The sequence below is a fragment of the Lonchura striata genome, chromosome 2 (assembly GCF_050655825.1).
Source record: "Lonchura striata isolate lonStrDom1 chromosome 2, ASM5065582v1, whole genome shotgun sequence".
Classification (NCBI taxonomy): domain Eukaryota; kingdom Metazoa; phylum Chordata; class Aves; order Passeriformes; family Estrildidae; genus Lonchura; species Lonchura striata.
Window position 1 is genome coordinate 67,004,268 of NC_140704.1, and position 14,694 is coordinate 67,018,961.

Below are 14,694 nucleotides of genomic sequence, written 5' to 3' on the forward strand. Positions count from 1 at the left end.
TGCCAGTGTTGAGACAAACACATAAACCACTTGATCTTTTATAAATATATGGGTACAGGACCTTTAACTGAGCACTTTGGTTCTCCTGGCTTTTTGTGTGGACATAAGTGTCTTGCTTTAACTGGGAAGGAATCAGCTAGAGGGGTGAGAAGATCATTCAGTCGTTTACTTTAGCTCATCCTATCTGCAAAATTATATTGGGCCAGTTTTGTGCTATCTGAACACTCCTAGTCTGGTGTCATCAGCCTTTGACCTCCAGCAGAACTGCTAGCAAAGATGGTCACAGCTTGGAAATTATTGAGGCAGAGATTCTATTCTAGCCAGTTGGACTAACGAACTTGCTTTAATGTCAGCACCTAAATGAGGCATGGTAACCTCATTCAGGTTACCTCTAGTAACCTCTTTCGGTAAGAGTCTGACCAATAGAGATCAATGAATATTCTTATTTACTCATCATCTTATGAACCTGTTATAGGAGAGGATCAGTTTGACACTTCATGTCTAAGTGGATGCAACCTCCTTGAAGAAAAGCAAGCGGCACCCAATAAAAAGGCAAAAGAGAAGGCTAGTGTGGTATATCTTTTAAGGCTGTTAAGGCAAACTAGTTAACTCTTTTTTTTTTTTTTTTTTTTTTTTTCCCCATAAGAAATATCTTTGGTGTTATGCCAGGGATGCTAATGAGGTCCAAGAGGAATGAATTTCAACCCTGCAGTCTCAAGAGCTGGGCCTCCAGCTGGCTATATACAGATATACTTAAATCTAAGTGTTGTCCTTACTGGAACAAGCTCCCTTTGAAGTGACTCCCATCTAGTCTGTAGGAAGAACCCAGTGTCCAAGTGTGTTCTCACAAATGACCCAGCATTAAGTGTTAAAGGACCAGCAGTGTTCAGAAACTCTCACCCACACATATTTCCCTTCTGCTGCCCATCCCTTGCCAAAACCCAAGTGCTTCAGCATGACTCTTACCTGTGTTTAGTTATGATTTGCTGTTCTGTTGTGAGGGACATTGGTAAGCAGCATGAGTTTACATGGAAAAAATGAGTTTTTACATTTTTTTCCTTTAACAGCATTTCTCCCCTTTGTTTTGCTCTGCACAATTATTATGGTATTGTTTGATTACATTGACCCTTTTTTATCCCTCTGTGCAGACCAAGCATACTGAAAATGAAAGGCAGCATGTAGCCTTCTGAAGTCACTAATTGTAGTAACTGCAGGTGAGTTGAATAACAGACTATGGTAAATTTTGGACCGAAGTTCTTTCCTGAAGTATAAATTGGACAACAGCAGGGGAGAGAACAAAAGCTATTTCCTACCTGATGTTCTTGGAAACCTGTTCCCAGTTCTTCATGGAGGACTGCTGCTCTACTTGAATATATTAAAATAGGGACACATGAATGACATTGATACTCTGGAGTTGAAATAGCTGAGCCTTTTGTATTTTTACCATTGCATGAGACTTATGATAATCTGCTTCTTTCTCTAAATGGAAACCCTCCAGGGAAGTTTTGTGTACTCTAAATAGCATCTCTGTGTGATCAGAGACTTGGCTTTGTGTGCATGTAATGCATAATAGATAACGATACAACAATATAAATGCAGATTAGAGGTTAGTCAGTCAAGGCAAGCATATTTTGGGGTGGGAGGCAAATTATAAAAATACCAAACAATACATATTGCTGCTATCCTTTCTGGCAAATCTCCATATTTTGCCAAAACGTTGTAATTCTTAGCAGAAAACAGGGATCTGTCTCATAAATACCTATGTCTAAACCACTTACTGTCCTTACATGTACACTCAGCAGATAATCACATTGACTTTTCTCTAGCCTTGTTGCATTGAATGTCATATAGCTATTCTGAAGTGATCTCAGTCCTGAAAATAGTCTGCCAAAAGATATGGATATAAACTTTCATAAGAATATTTACATCCTCAAAGCAATGCATAAACATCAGTTGATGAAACCCATTAAAAGCACTGGGATACGAATAAGTAGTATTAATCTATTTTCTAGAGTCACACAGAGAAAAGGCCCCCAGCCCTCTCAGCACAGAGAGATACATCTCAGCTTTGACTTTAGCAGAGCCAGCAGCTTCTTAGCTGGGTAAATAAACTCCCATTTTTCTAGTTGTTCAAGAGATGATCAGAGAATTTTCTTTGCATTGGCATTGTCTACATAAAAAAGTTACTATTCATGGTGCTCAGATGGAAACTGATAGTACATTAGCTGTGTGGACTAATTCTTTCTGTAAGTTCAGTGACAATTCCCTTTATAGTGGTGAGAGGGCAACCCCAAACTAATGCTCGTAGGGGAGCATCTCTGTCATCTTACTGCTGTTTCTTTGTGTTTGCCTTTTTGTGAAGTTGAGTTTTTATCTCTGTAAACTGTGTGATGGAAGAACCAAAGATACACTTCACATATGGTTGTGAACTTACTGTAATGAGCATGGAGGAATAAAGGTATTTCCTCACCTTAGATGAAAATTACGGTACAGTTATTGAAAAAAAGATGAGGGAGAGAGGCGTTCTTATTACTATCTTTAAGCACTTCCCTTCTGACCCAGCTGATGTTTCAGAGGGAATCGGTGGTTACAGCAAGAAACCTCTTCCTATTTCTGGATAGGAGGCTCTGTAATAGGAAAGCAAGTTCTTTTATAATTGCAAGGGTACACACATCCATTCCTGCAGCAACAGCACATGGACATGTTTTGTTTGATCCTAACTACATTTTACGGATTCTGGCAAGTAGTGAACTTAACAGTATTCTCTGGGGATACCGCACTCTGAGCTCCCATTATGAAATCCTAGGTCTGGAAAAGTGCAAGTTCCAGCACTAGGTGTAAACAAGGACCTGCCTGTATGTGCACAGTGGACTGGCTATGGGACATAAAAAAGTTGCTGGGAGTTTTATCTGTTTAAAGAACTTTTGTAGTTCGTAATCTCAAAAAATATGCCTTTTTTTTTTTTTTTTCCAGTTGAAATTCGTTTTGGCTTTGTTAGGGATCTTGCTGCGGGAGAAAACACATGTACATCAGCCTCAAAGCTTTGTCCAAGTCAGGATCTTGTCACAGACTGAATTTCAGATTTTCCTTCGTTCTGTAAAAGGCTTTGAATTCCTAGCTTTTTACCAATTCTACCATGCTATTACGCATTGCTAGATGAATTGGTACATTTGTTATCTTTGTCAAATTTACATAAACAACCATTCTTAGTGGAGCAAGAACAGAACCTTAAACATACATCCTCTGGCCACTGGCTAAGCTGTCATTCTCTCTGTGCCCTTTAGCCCAAGCAGCAGTTAAATGTTTAAAAGTACCTAAAACAAGAGCCTTCACTAGAGCTTTGGATTCTGCTACTTAGAGCAGAGGCAAAAAATTGAACTGGTGAGAGACTAAAGCAAGCTGATGGCTAGAGCTCTCCTCTGCTAGGGAAAGTCTATTCACACAAAATAAAGAGGAGAGTTTGAGGGTACTCTCAGCGCAGGGGCAACAAACAGTAGGTCAGTGGCAAAGGGATGCTCTCAAATAAGGAGTCTCCTGTCCTTAGGCAGAGAAATGAATTGTCCTAAGTGCTTGGGCATTTTATAAAAGGGATAAGCATAAGTAACAATTTTGTCAATACTTCACTGAAATAGGATACCCATCGCTAGATGAAGCTGCCTGATGAGCTCAGCATACATTTGCATATACTTTGCAACAATCCAAGCTACATTCATTGGCTGAATTTGTTGCTTGCTGAATTTTGTACCTAATTCATGTTTCATCTCACTTTATGGTAATTTTGTGCAAGCTAATATTTTGCCCTTTTCTGTCAAAGTAGTTTAAAAATGAAAGCAGGAATCCAGAATGGCCTTTAAAGCCTTTCACACATACAGAGCCGACTGCCAGTGCATGTGGGAGGCCAAGTTCTGTCTTCAGCCACAGTTTTTTTTCTGGCCTCTATAGGACTCTAGAACTTGTATCTTGGAGAAGAATTTACCAGTGAACAACCACTTCGGTTATTCAACAGGTGTAGTCACCACAAATTATGGCTTCACAGGAAACCAGGAGCAGATGAATGCAAGCCTGGTTTGCCACTCAGAGAGGCCAGACAAGAGTAGGGTGAGTTTGAGTTAAGAGGCTCTTAGCACCAGTGCAGCCTTGAATGATGAAGACAATTACAAAAGCAGGGTTCATTCATGCAGGTGTAATTGCTGTGTGCTTAAATTAGTTTTGAAGGTGGAACTTTAGCTTCTAGGTCTTGTCAGAAATTTTCAAAAGAACCTACCTCTCTGAGCTACTGCCAGTTTTCTATTGTGTGCATATACAAAAATCTCATTTTCAATCTTGATAAGCTCTTGGCTTTAATAATGTCTGTCTCAAGACTGCAGGTTTCCTAGCTTATTTATTGTGCACTGAATAAAAAAATTCCTTTTGTTGTTGGTAAATTCACTGCCTTTCAGTTTCCTTGAGTATCAGCTTGCTTTGTATTGTCTGAGAAGATAAAGGGGAATACCCCACTTAACCTCTCAACATCATTCTCTGCTTCCTTTTTAAGTAATTTTCGTATGCCTGTAATACCGTATAACTTGTATAAATGCTACCTTTTAAGAGAAAATAATGAAATCTCTCAGTATCCATATAATGAACTTGTCTGTTACATTCCACTGCCTAATAACATTGTGGTTTTTTCAATTGAGGGATGCCTTATTCGGTCGTTCTGACAAACTGCTGTTTTCTTGTAGCAAAATTGTTCAACACAGTGTTTTTACTGTTTTGTCAATAAGCAAAGGAAATAAAAACCTTATGGGATTTGAACAAGAACATTCACACTCCGTATGTGAGCTGTGTTTGAATTGGAGTGTGGTGGCGAAGCAGAGTATAGTATGCAACCTGTTTACTGTAGTGCATGCCAGCAAGTGAGATTTCATTCCTGTTTGCTAGGATCTCACTTTAGACCCATTTTCTCTCTCTTTTCTTTTGCACTGCTCCCTCACAATATCCAATGCTAGCAGCTTTTTTTTTTTTTATCGCTAATTTTGGACAAAATGATTTAATTTTTAAATATTTTAGAATTTATTTTTAAGTGCTCATCTTTACACTGGACTTCCAAGATCAAATCATGCAGTATCTGCTGTAATAAAATGATCTAGTAAGACCTGCTGTTCCTTGGGCATTATCAATCAATTGGAAGTTCAGCAGTACGAAAGAGGTGGATCTATCTCTGAGCTAAGTACTTGGAATATCTCTGAATTTAGGCCATGTCTACAATTGAATTTCAGCTTTTTACTGCTGAATTAACAAATGGTATGAAATTGTGAATTGGAACTATTCATTTTTTTCTAATCACATGAGGAAAAGATTGAGTGCAGGAAACCTGAAGCTGATTCAAGTGATGTAGTGTTATATAATGTATATTAAGCCTGTGGAAAGCATTGCCATGAGCTATCCACAGATGCTTCTGAGGATATAAAGGTAATCCAAAACCTGCCTTAGACAAGATTTAAACTGTTTCAGGGACTGTGAGTTCAAAATGGAATAAGCCTTTCATTGATTATCTGCTGTTCCTATGTGCCAATTATTCATTAACTGACCACGTCAGGTAATACTACTTGCTTGTTTCTGGCCACGCATTGGAAGCACTATTCTATCAAATTGAATAGATTTTATGCCTGTTGTCTGCCATGATGCTACAGTTTCTGTGTTTGCTATCAATTGTGAGTTTAGACAGGTTCAAATTGTGTTAATTAGTGTATTTTAATGTCAGTGTTTCCTATCTGTTGAGACTGACACTGCTCCACCCACCAATTAATGAATATGTTAATTAACTCATATCAGACACCTAAATATGGCTCTGGAGCCAGAGGAATAGTGACAGCTGATGGCCCTTCGGGGCATAAATGGTTTCTCACTACAATCAATATTCTCCACTGCTGAAAACACTTCTTACTTTTTTGTACTTCCACTCACTTAACTCCCCTTCCGGCAGTTGTTTACAATACCGAAGTGCAACCAAGAGTTCAAGCAGAGTAGCCTTAAAAGCTGCCTTAATGCCATCTATAGAAAAATCATCCAACTCAGCTTTCATCTTCAGACAGAAGGTCAGAACACACAGATTTTGTCATTAGGCAGCTTCCATTTTGACCCCCTTTTCCCACCCTGCCTCATCTAGCCAGTGGGTTTAAAGGCTGCTTAAAATACCGAGTTTATTTCTTGGTACATCAGAAGTCCCAGATACTCTGGAGATCAAGAAAGTACAAAAACAATGTTTCAGCATTCTCAGTTCCAGATGGGCCTGTTTGCTGAAGCTGTTCATTCACGTTCATGGGATGAACAAGCCCTTTTTGAAGCCAGTATTTATGCTTGGCTCAGAAAGGGACAGGCAAGGGGTTAAAGTGGTTTCATCAAGAAACTTCTGGGTGGGCTCTGGATTAGCACACTACAGGCATGGGCACAGACTGAAGGTGAGCTATACTTCAGGCTGCTGTCTCTCCAGGCATGTGGTCCTGTTTCTGCTGGGTACAGTGGTATTCCCTCTCTGAATGAAACTTGGAAAAGGTAGTGAGGTGGCAGGAAAGGAGGCCATAACACACTCTTTGTTCCCTTTCATCTACATCAGGAAAGTACAGGAAAGCGAATATAGCCAAGGCAAGGTGGGCATCATTCTGGCCAGAAGCTGTGTGTGGGAATTTTAGCTGATTTCATCTGAATCTGCTGATCTCATTGAAAAGTTTCCCAACATGTTCACATGTCTTGGACTCAGAATTTTTGTTTTCAGAGAAACCTTAGGCATGCTGGATCTTGAGACCCACTGACAGAGAGATATAGACTAAATTTTTATCTCTGTTATTATAACAGTTCTGAGTTTTCAAGAATGCTGCACACATAATATCTAGCTCCAGAAACTTCAGCTGTAAGGATCCCTATGTAAAAGTCATACACTTTGTGCAGCAAATCAACTATGTCTCCCCAACCTCTGGTCATAGAGTCCTTCTCTCTGCTTTGTGTTTCCTTTATACAGTCAGTTGTTAGCATCTATTAATCTCTAAATCCAACTACCCTTCATGGAACTGTAAAAAATGTATGCTGAGCAACAGGGCCCATTGGTGTAGAACTGGGATATTCTGGCAGAACTGTGATACAAATACCATCTTGGAGGTGTGTAGGAGATAAACAACAGTTTTCCTGGAATGTTTCTATATGGGAAAGTTATAGGACTGGCAGCACTGAAGTTATTTATTCATTGCAAGCTACACTACTCAGCTGTGTTTAGTGTAGCCTGAAGCAACCACTCTGTCATGGGAAAAGAGGTATTAAGTCCCTTTCTGTGCCACAGCAGCCCAGGCTTTGAACAAAGATACTGTGTACACTGAACTGTGGAAACTTACAGCCTTGTAATCAGATATTACACTATTGACAGTGATTTGGTGGGGGTGGGGGGGAGAAGGGAAGGGTGGTTTGTTATCTGGTTTGGATGAGGCAAACCCATAAATGTGAAAGTTAGTTGGTAACTGAGAAAAGGACCCAGATATGTGGGTTTTTTAAAGTCTGTCAGTGAACTTGATGGGCACAGGAGTTTTGGTCATTTTGTGCAGAGCTGAACTTATGTCTGAACTGACAGCTAAAGCTGAAGGAGCTGCAGAACCATAAGACAAGAAATAAGAAAGATGATTCATTCAGGACACTTGGAAGTCAAGGAGTGCCAGTGACAGAAGCCAGGCTTTCTTGGCTGATACACACACATTAATTGAAGATGTGTTTGCTTTAGGGCATGACCAGTCAGACATCAAGCAACACATGACTTCTCATTTGGAGGAGGAAGGGATAGCATTAAATGTTCTTCACAGAGGACAATGGAAACCCTTGTCCTTATGTCAAACCACGGTGGTATTGTTTAGAGCATGGAAATGTAAAGACCTTGTTATATCTATATAATCTTGATGTTAAGCTCTGGGGCATTCTGTGTGGGAGTTGCTTTTGGTGCCAAGGAGCAAGCAATGATTTCAAGATTTTGGCTAAGTAGACCTATCTGGCAAAGAGAGACTGCAACAGAATGTAGGATGAGATGATTTCAGTGCTAGGAGGAAGAAGAAGCCTGTGAGCCCTATGTGGATTACAGCAGAGGTAGCATTTTCATAATCCAGTAGATATGTGGGCTGAGTATTTCTAGCAACAATTGTTTTCCTTTGGTGCTTCCAGCAAAAATTTCAATACTTTGTGGTTAAAACAGCAAAGCAGAATGGAATAAACCTGTGTGCTGCTCTTTGGAGAAACTGATGGCATTGTTTCGTTATACACTGATCAGTTCCTGGTCAGGTTTTAGCTTTAAAATGCCAGCACTTAAAGCAAAAGGCATCGGTCAGGATGCAACATTAAGTCAAGAAAGATGCACCAGTCTGAATACCTGACCAAGGACACTGATGTTTGACCTTTCCTACAGCAGAGTAAGAGAGTGAGTCAATATAGATCAGGTGGCCAAACAACACCCAAGCTTTGTCAAAGCCAAATTACACATAGTGAGAGGATCTACCTGGTAGAGAAAGACTGTAGAGCACTACTTGTATATGCCAGAGAATTTAACAGAGGTGAATATTAATTCACTTAGGTTTTTTTTTTTATTATTATTACTAAGTTCCAGACCAGCTGATGACTTTGTTCAGAGAATTTTACAATACCTATGACCACATATAAAATTTTTTGTAAAAGAATGCACATAAAATACTGGAGATACGTCCAGCCATGTCATATAGTCATTATATTATTCATGTGGGGTATGCCGTAAAGCCAGAAGAGGGTGAAATTTTAAAGACATTCCAAAATAAATGAAGAGCCTAGATACAAAAATTTTCTGAAAAAGGATCTGTATTAACTTTGAATGTGAGAACTTTCATTTCTACCTATAGGGATGCATGCATTATTCTTGATACCCAGGTATGTCCTGTTAAATCAGCTGTATAGGCATTTATAACTTTGAGAAGTTGTTTGTAATGTATTTCTCTTGGCAGCCAAGCCTATATCCTTAATGAAAGCATGTAAAGGGGAAAAGACAATTTGTGATGAAGTCAAAAAATCTGCTCAGAGTGGAAAGATATCAGTCCTTTCTGTATAAGAACAAGTTTATAACATACACTGTGTATGTGGCCCATGCTCTAAAATAGAATGTTTGTAAAAACTGTGTTTGCATCAGATAATCAGATAACCCACCTCTTCTAAAAAAAGAGCCACTGCAAGATTTTTAACAGACATGCTGGTATGAGTCTTGAAGAGAAAAATCAAGCAAAAAATTGTCAGATGCAGAAAGCACTTGCATTGAAAGCAAAACCTGTATTTTGTATCTCTTTCTTTTAGATTTGACCAAAAGTTTGGATGCATGCAAAACTGAAGATTTTTTTAAAGTTTATCATCTTGAGTCATGCAGAGTCTGTTCAATAAAAAGTCAGATTTATATGTGCATAGAGGTAGGTCAGAATCACTTTTCTGACATCTTTTGAGTATGTCTGGGAATCAGGATGGCGAGATTCTTAAAAGTGCTTAAAGAACTATTTGTTAGTAAGGAAAACAGCAATTCCAACAGAATGAGTTATGCTTCATTTTTCTTTGTCTCCAGAAACCACTTCCTTTCCTGAAAGTATCCAAACAGCCAAAAGGCACTAGTGACCAAACAGCATAATTACAAGTAGAACTAATTACACAAATTAATCTTCTGAGACCTACTGCAGACATGGGGAATACATATGAAGTTAAAGTTTTTATTCTCAAAGTTCGGATATGTTTGAGTCTCTGGTTTTGGCATAGGCCTGTCCTACTTCCAGCTAACTAGTTTGCTCATGTTTTCTTTGGATATTTTTCCCAAGTGTGCTTCTTCACTGTGACTCATGCAGGATAAAGCAAACAAGGTTGGAGTGTGTGAAAGCAAGCTTCCGGAAGAGTACCAAGTCACACTATATAAATCCTACACATCTGAAAAACCTGTTGTCTTTGCAAGCTCATAGAAACATTCTCTGGCTGTAGCAATGCCTATGACTTACAATTGTTTATTGGGGGATTTTTTTTTTCTTTTTCATTTTTTTTCCTTTTTTCTTTTCTTCTTTTCAGATCACATTAGACAATATATTGTGCATTGCAGAGAAGGGTGGCTTGGAAAATAACTGAGAAATACAGTCAAGCGGTTAAACACAGAATTAATCAGGAAGGTAGTAAAACTGGAAATTTTTGAATAACCCACTTGAAGCTATTATGTTTTTTCCTTTTTTTTTTCAGCTAGTAGGGGAAATTTATGGTGGCATGCCAAATGAGTCCATAACTGAACATCTTAATATGGGACAGAATGGAACTTCATTGGCTTTTGATGCCTTGTCTTGATTTTGTGTTATGTTAAATGGTAAATGCTATAAATTTTTTTTGTGTCATTTAACTGTTAGGTAATGATCAGATGTTTCATCAAGAAAATATTACCGATATTTTAAATTCTCATTTACAACTTAAGTAGTTGCAATGCTCTAATCCTGCTATAAGTATCTCTTAAATTCACTGATGACATTTTAAAACTTGGTGTCAAATTACATTTAGGTAGTGGGGCTTGGGAGAGGAAAAATGTGTACATTTTTATTAAAAGTATATTGATGTGGTGTTTGTAGCCAAGTAAAGGCTGTAAAAATAATTGGTGATTTTATTCTGTTCTACTACACCAAACCCACCAATGACACAGCCATTAGACTATGAAATCTTCTTTTTATTTATATCCCTCTCTCTCTCTCAGTGGGATAATCAGGTGGTATGGCCTCTGCATTTTTTGGTATTCCTATAATTTTGGGAGTATCCCCTCAGTTATTTGAATGCCTTCTTGCAGTGCATATCCAGTGGAAGAAGAAAACACAATTATTAGATGAGATTCTTGGAGTCTTTGTTGCATTTTCCTTAAAGCTTGTACCATCTGGGATTGTGGGACCAAGGAAAAAAACAATTAATTAAAATTAGGGGGGGGGGTGGGGAAGGCAATTTTTAGTCCCCATCAATCTGCTGAAAAAGCTCTGAAATTCTAATGCTTCAAAATGCCAGGGACAATAACATCAAAACTCAAAAAAACCCCCCAATTTCTTCTGAGTTAAACCAGTCGCATTATTTGAGTCTGTGTGTAAATAATTCTTGTTGAGTGCTTCAGATTACTGTTTCAGAGGTTTTCTAGGTTGTATTTTTTGGTTGTATTTATGCTGTGAATTACTTTATAGCTTGTTGGGGTTTTTGGAGGTGGGAGGTTTTGTTGTTTACATTTGTGGATTGATTGCGAACAGTTTCCCAGAGAATATTCAATATCTAAAATTTCAGCTGGGCTGATTAGCTGTGAATGCTCGCATATGTTGTGTGGCTTTGTTCCAGTTCCTGAATTCAATGAGCACAGCAACTGTGGCAGTGTGGATTTTGAAAAGTACTGATGGTATGTAGAAGGCAGCCGTTTTCTTCAAGTCTCATTGACAGAGAGGGATAAGTCCCGTTCAGGGACCTGAATGGAACAGGACATAAGGACACTAATGACACTTCCCTCTACTTTCTTAGATGGCTGTACACACTCTCCCAAATACAGATTCTTTTATGATCTTGAGCAGCAAAAAGGGCTGATGCAGCCACTTGCTGCTTTTTTCCAAGGCTTATTTAGCTGTCACAGGTGAAGCTCCAAGACTGAATTTAAGCAGAACCAACAGTGGGATGTAGTGGAACTAGGGAGAAATGCTGTCATGAACGGATTTCTGCAGATAAAGATTATACTTCAGGCCCTGTAAGCACATGTTATTCTTTGAACATAATAATTTGTTAATTTTGTTTGTTAATTTTCTTTCTTTGGCATGATTGGCAGCCTATCTGTTGAGCCAGGGAGAGGCTTCGTGGGTCAGAAGAGTAGGCAAGCAAATCTGTCCAGCATATGGATGTCTTAATGTTGCAGCACACAGCCTGGGACAGGCACTACCTCCTTAACTTCCCAGAAATCCAAACATCAGTGCTATTCCTTCAGTCCAAAGGAAGAGACATTTGGCTTAAATGGGTGGGACCTAACAACTGTAATCAGGCTATTTGTGGATGTGTTTCCTTTTCTAGAGTTTACAGGCATATGTGTTGATAAAGCGTCTAAATGGTGAGTGTGTTCTAAGAGTGGGCAACCAAGAGCTTTGTATTAGAATCAGCAATGTTCTCCTTATTTCAGTGCAGAGCTAGTTGCATTTTCTTTTGTTCTTTCAACAGGTTAGTAATTACTGTTGCAGTAATTAGGCATGATGGAGAGTATATAAGACAATAAATGGTTATTCTGTGCAGTAGTGGGGGATATTTGGTGCCAAGCTTATTATTTTCAGTCAAAGCTAATTATCTCTATTATAATACATTACTCTCTTCCTTGAATTATGAGTGGGAAACTACTGAATAGATTTTATTTTTTTCAAAGTGCCCTGAACCATGGAGAGAAATGAAAATTAAAAACAATGAAAAGCTTGTTAGACAATGAGACGACTCATCTATAAAGCTATTTTGGATAGAGGGATTTTTTTCCCCTCCTCTCTCGTCTGCAATTATATAAATATCAAATACTTATCGTGAAATAAATTGCTGCATTACACATGATATGGATATAAAAGTTGAGTTCAGACACTAGAGAAACCAGCGTGGATCGAGAGGGTGGCAGGCAAGGAGCTGCGCGGCCGGCGGGGAGCGCTGGCTGCGGCCGAGGGGAGCCGGGAGCTGCGCCCCGGGCCCAGCCGTGCTGCGCTCCGCCCGGCCGGCCCGTGAGCGGGCATTTGCGGGTGTTCTATTGAGCGCCTGTGAGAAAGACTGGCTGCCCAGAACTGGCATCTGCTTTGCTTGTGTTTAGGGCCTGCCCAGGCAATCTGAGCAGGGAAGCAATGTCAGAAGGGATTATACCGCTCTGGCTGGCTTACCTCGAGTGGTAAGGCCGGCAGAGAGTGTGACTGTGACTGGTGGGGTTTGTCTGTTCGGCAGATGCTGTCCTGTCATTGATTAATAATGCAGCCGTCCCTGCTCTCCTTACATCATGGTTTCAATTTGTAGCGGTGACAAGGCTGATCACCTTTCCAGTCTTAGCCGGCTTACAACATAACCCGGTTCTGCTTTGCCCCACACATCTGAATCGTGCAGTAACTTGAGCCCCTGACTGGTGAAAGCCGTAGTAGAGCTGCAGCTCGCTGCCAGCGCCCGGGCCGCGCTCCAGCCGGCTGCCGGCACCGCCGCTCCCGGCCCTTCCCAGCGCGGGCCCGAGCCGCCTTTCCGGGGCTCTGGGCAGCGGGGCTCGGCCGGAGGAGCTGGGGCCAGCCACGCTTTGGCTGAGTGCGCTGACAGCCGCCCGCCGCGTGGTCAGCGAAGAGCTGGGAAGCGCCCCTGGGTTCTGAGTTCGCAAAGCAGTCATTGAGATACCCTCGTCAGGCTCTGTCGGGTGATTGATTGATGGGGCACGGGGAAAGGCAGCTGGTTGCTGCTGGCCGTGGAATGTAAATACTCTGCGTTGTAGAGGGCGTGGGGTAGGGAAGTGTGCGTCTCTGCGTGTCCGAAGTTCTGCCATTTCCTGCTTTCCACACAGACTTTTCCTGATTTAAAAAATTTTGGTTTTACTTGAATTCTCTACAGAAGAGAAGCAGTAAAGCTTTCCTGCGAATTTACAAGGCAGCTTTCCTTAGAAATTCTGTAGCGTGCTTTTCCATGTGCTACACAACAGATGTTTGAAGCTGATCGGTGTCATGTGTTGCATTTTGCGGTACTTTAATACGTGCTTCTGAGAGACAAGCAGTACAAAGAGGAACCGAGACTCTAAGATGGATATAATTTTCACAGTGCTGTCTTTGGTTACTTCAGTAAAACCACATCAGACTATCACTGTGCTGCTCATCTGCAGTCTAGGCTAAAAGCTGCTTGATTCCTGGCAGAAATTTCATCTTTTACCTGCACATTAATTTTTCCAGTGGTCCCTTGCACCAAACAAAAGCTCTGTTTATTGACTTTATAGATTTTCATACTTCTCATAAAACTTCAAATCAAACTTTCTCGGTTTTCTTTGGTAGTGGCATTGTTAAACAGAGATGATATCACTGAACTGCTTTTTTTATTATGTAGGTTTTATCTATTTAAATTCATGGTGCAATACAAATTGTCTTTTTCAAATTAAGCATGATCTTGTGACCTCTCTGCAGGGAACTTACACAGAAGATTACTGTGTCTGATGTTCATCACTGTGCTATCCCAAATCTTAATTCAGGTCAGTGATTGCATTTTGTGAGCTTCCTTTTAAGAGTGGCTAAGCTGAACCATAGCAAAGATGCCTTACTAAGTACTGTCTTGATGTCACTGAACCTCCACTTTGATGAAAATGAAAGGTGCTTATCACTAAACTGTTCATATAAGGCTATAAGGCCACAGCCATATATCCAACAGGAGTGGCAGAGAATTAAAAAATAATAATAAAAACAGGAGCTAGTCAAAGGTGGTGTTTCAGATTTTTTTCATAATGTCCCAATCAATTAAGATTGTCAGTGAGCGAGGAAGAATTTACATGCATTAGCATTCAATAATGTTTATTTACATGAAAGAGGATTTTAAGATAGGACCCTGGAGTGGCTAAAGGCTAATAGAAGCTGTGTAAGAGCTACTAAGAAAGCATTAGTGCATAAAGTTAGGACAACACGGTCAGCTATACTTTAAATTGCATCTAAATAAGGATATAAA

The 14,694-nt window shown here is 39.9% G+C and overlaps 1 protein-coding gene across 14 annotated transcripts in view; it reads left to right on the forward strand.

Moving 5' to 3' along the window:
- The window catches only part of ATXN1 (ataxin 1), a 367,337-nt gene that overhangs the window by 89,706 nt on the left and 262,937 nt on the right, over positions 1-14,694 (forward strand). The window contains exon 1 of one of the 14 annotated variants that reach the window (XM_021553079.3): positions 14,203-14,227. The exons of the other annotated variants lie outside the window; for them this stretch is intronic. The gene's annotated coding sequence lies outside the window, so the exon portion shown is untranslated. Of the gene's footprint in view, positions 1-14,202; positions 14,228-14,694 lie in introns of those variants that run through there. 14 annotated transcript variants of the gene reach the window in all.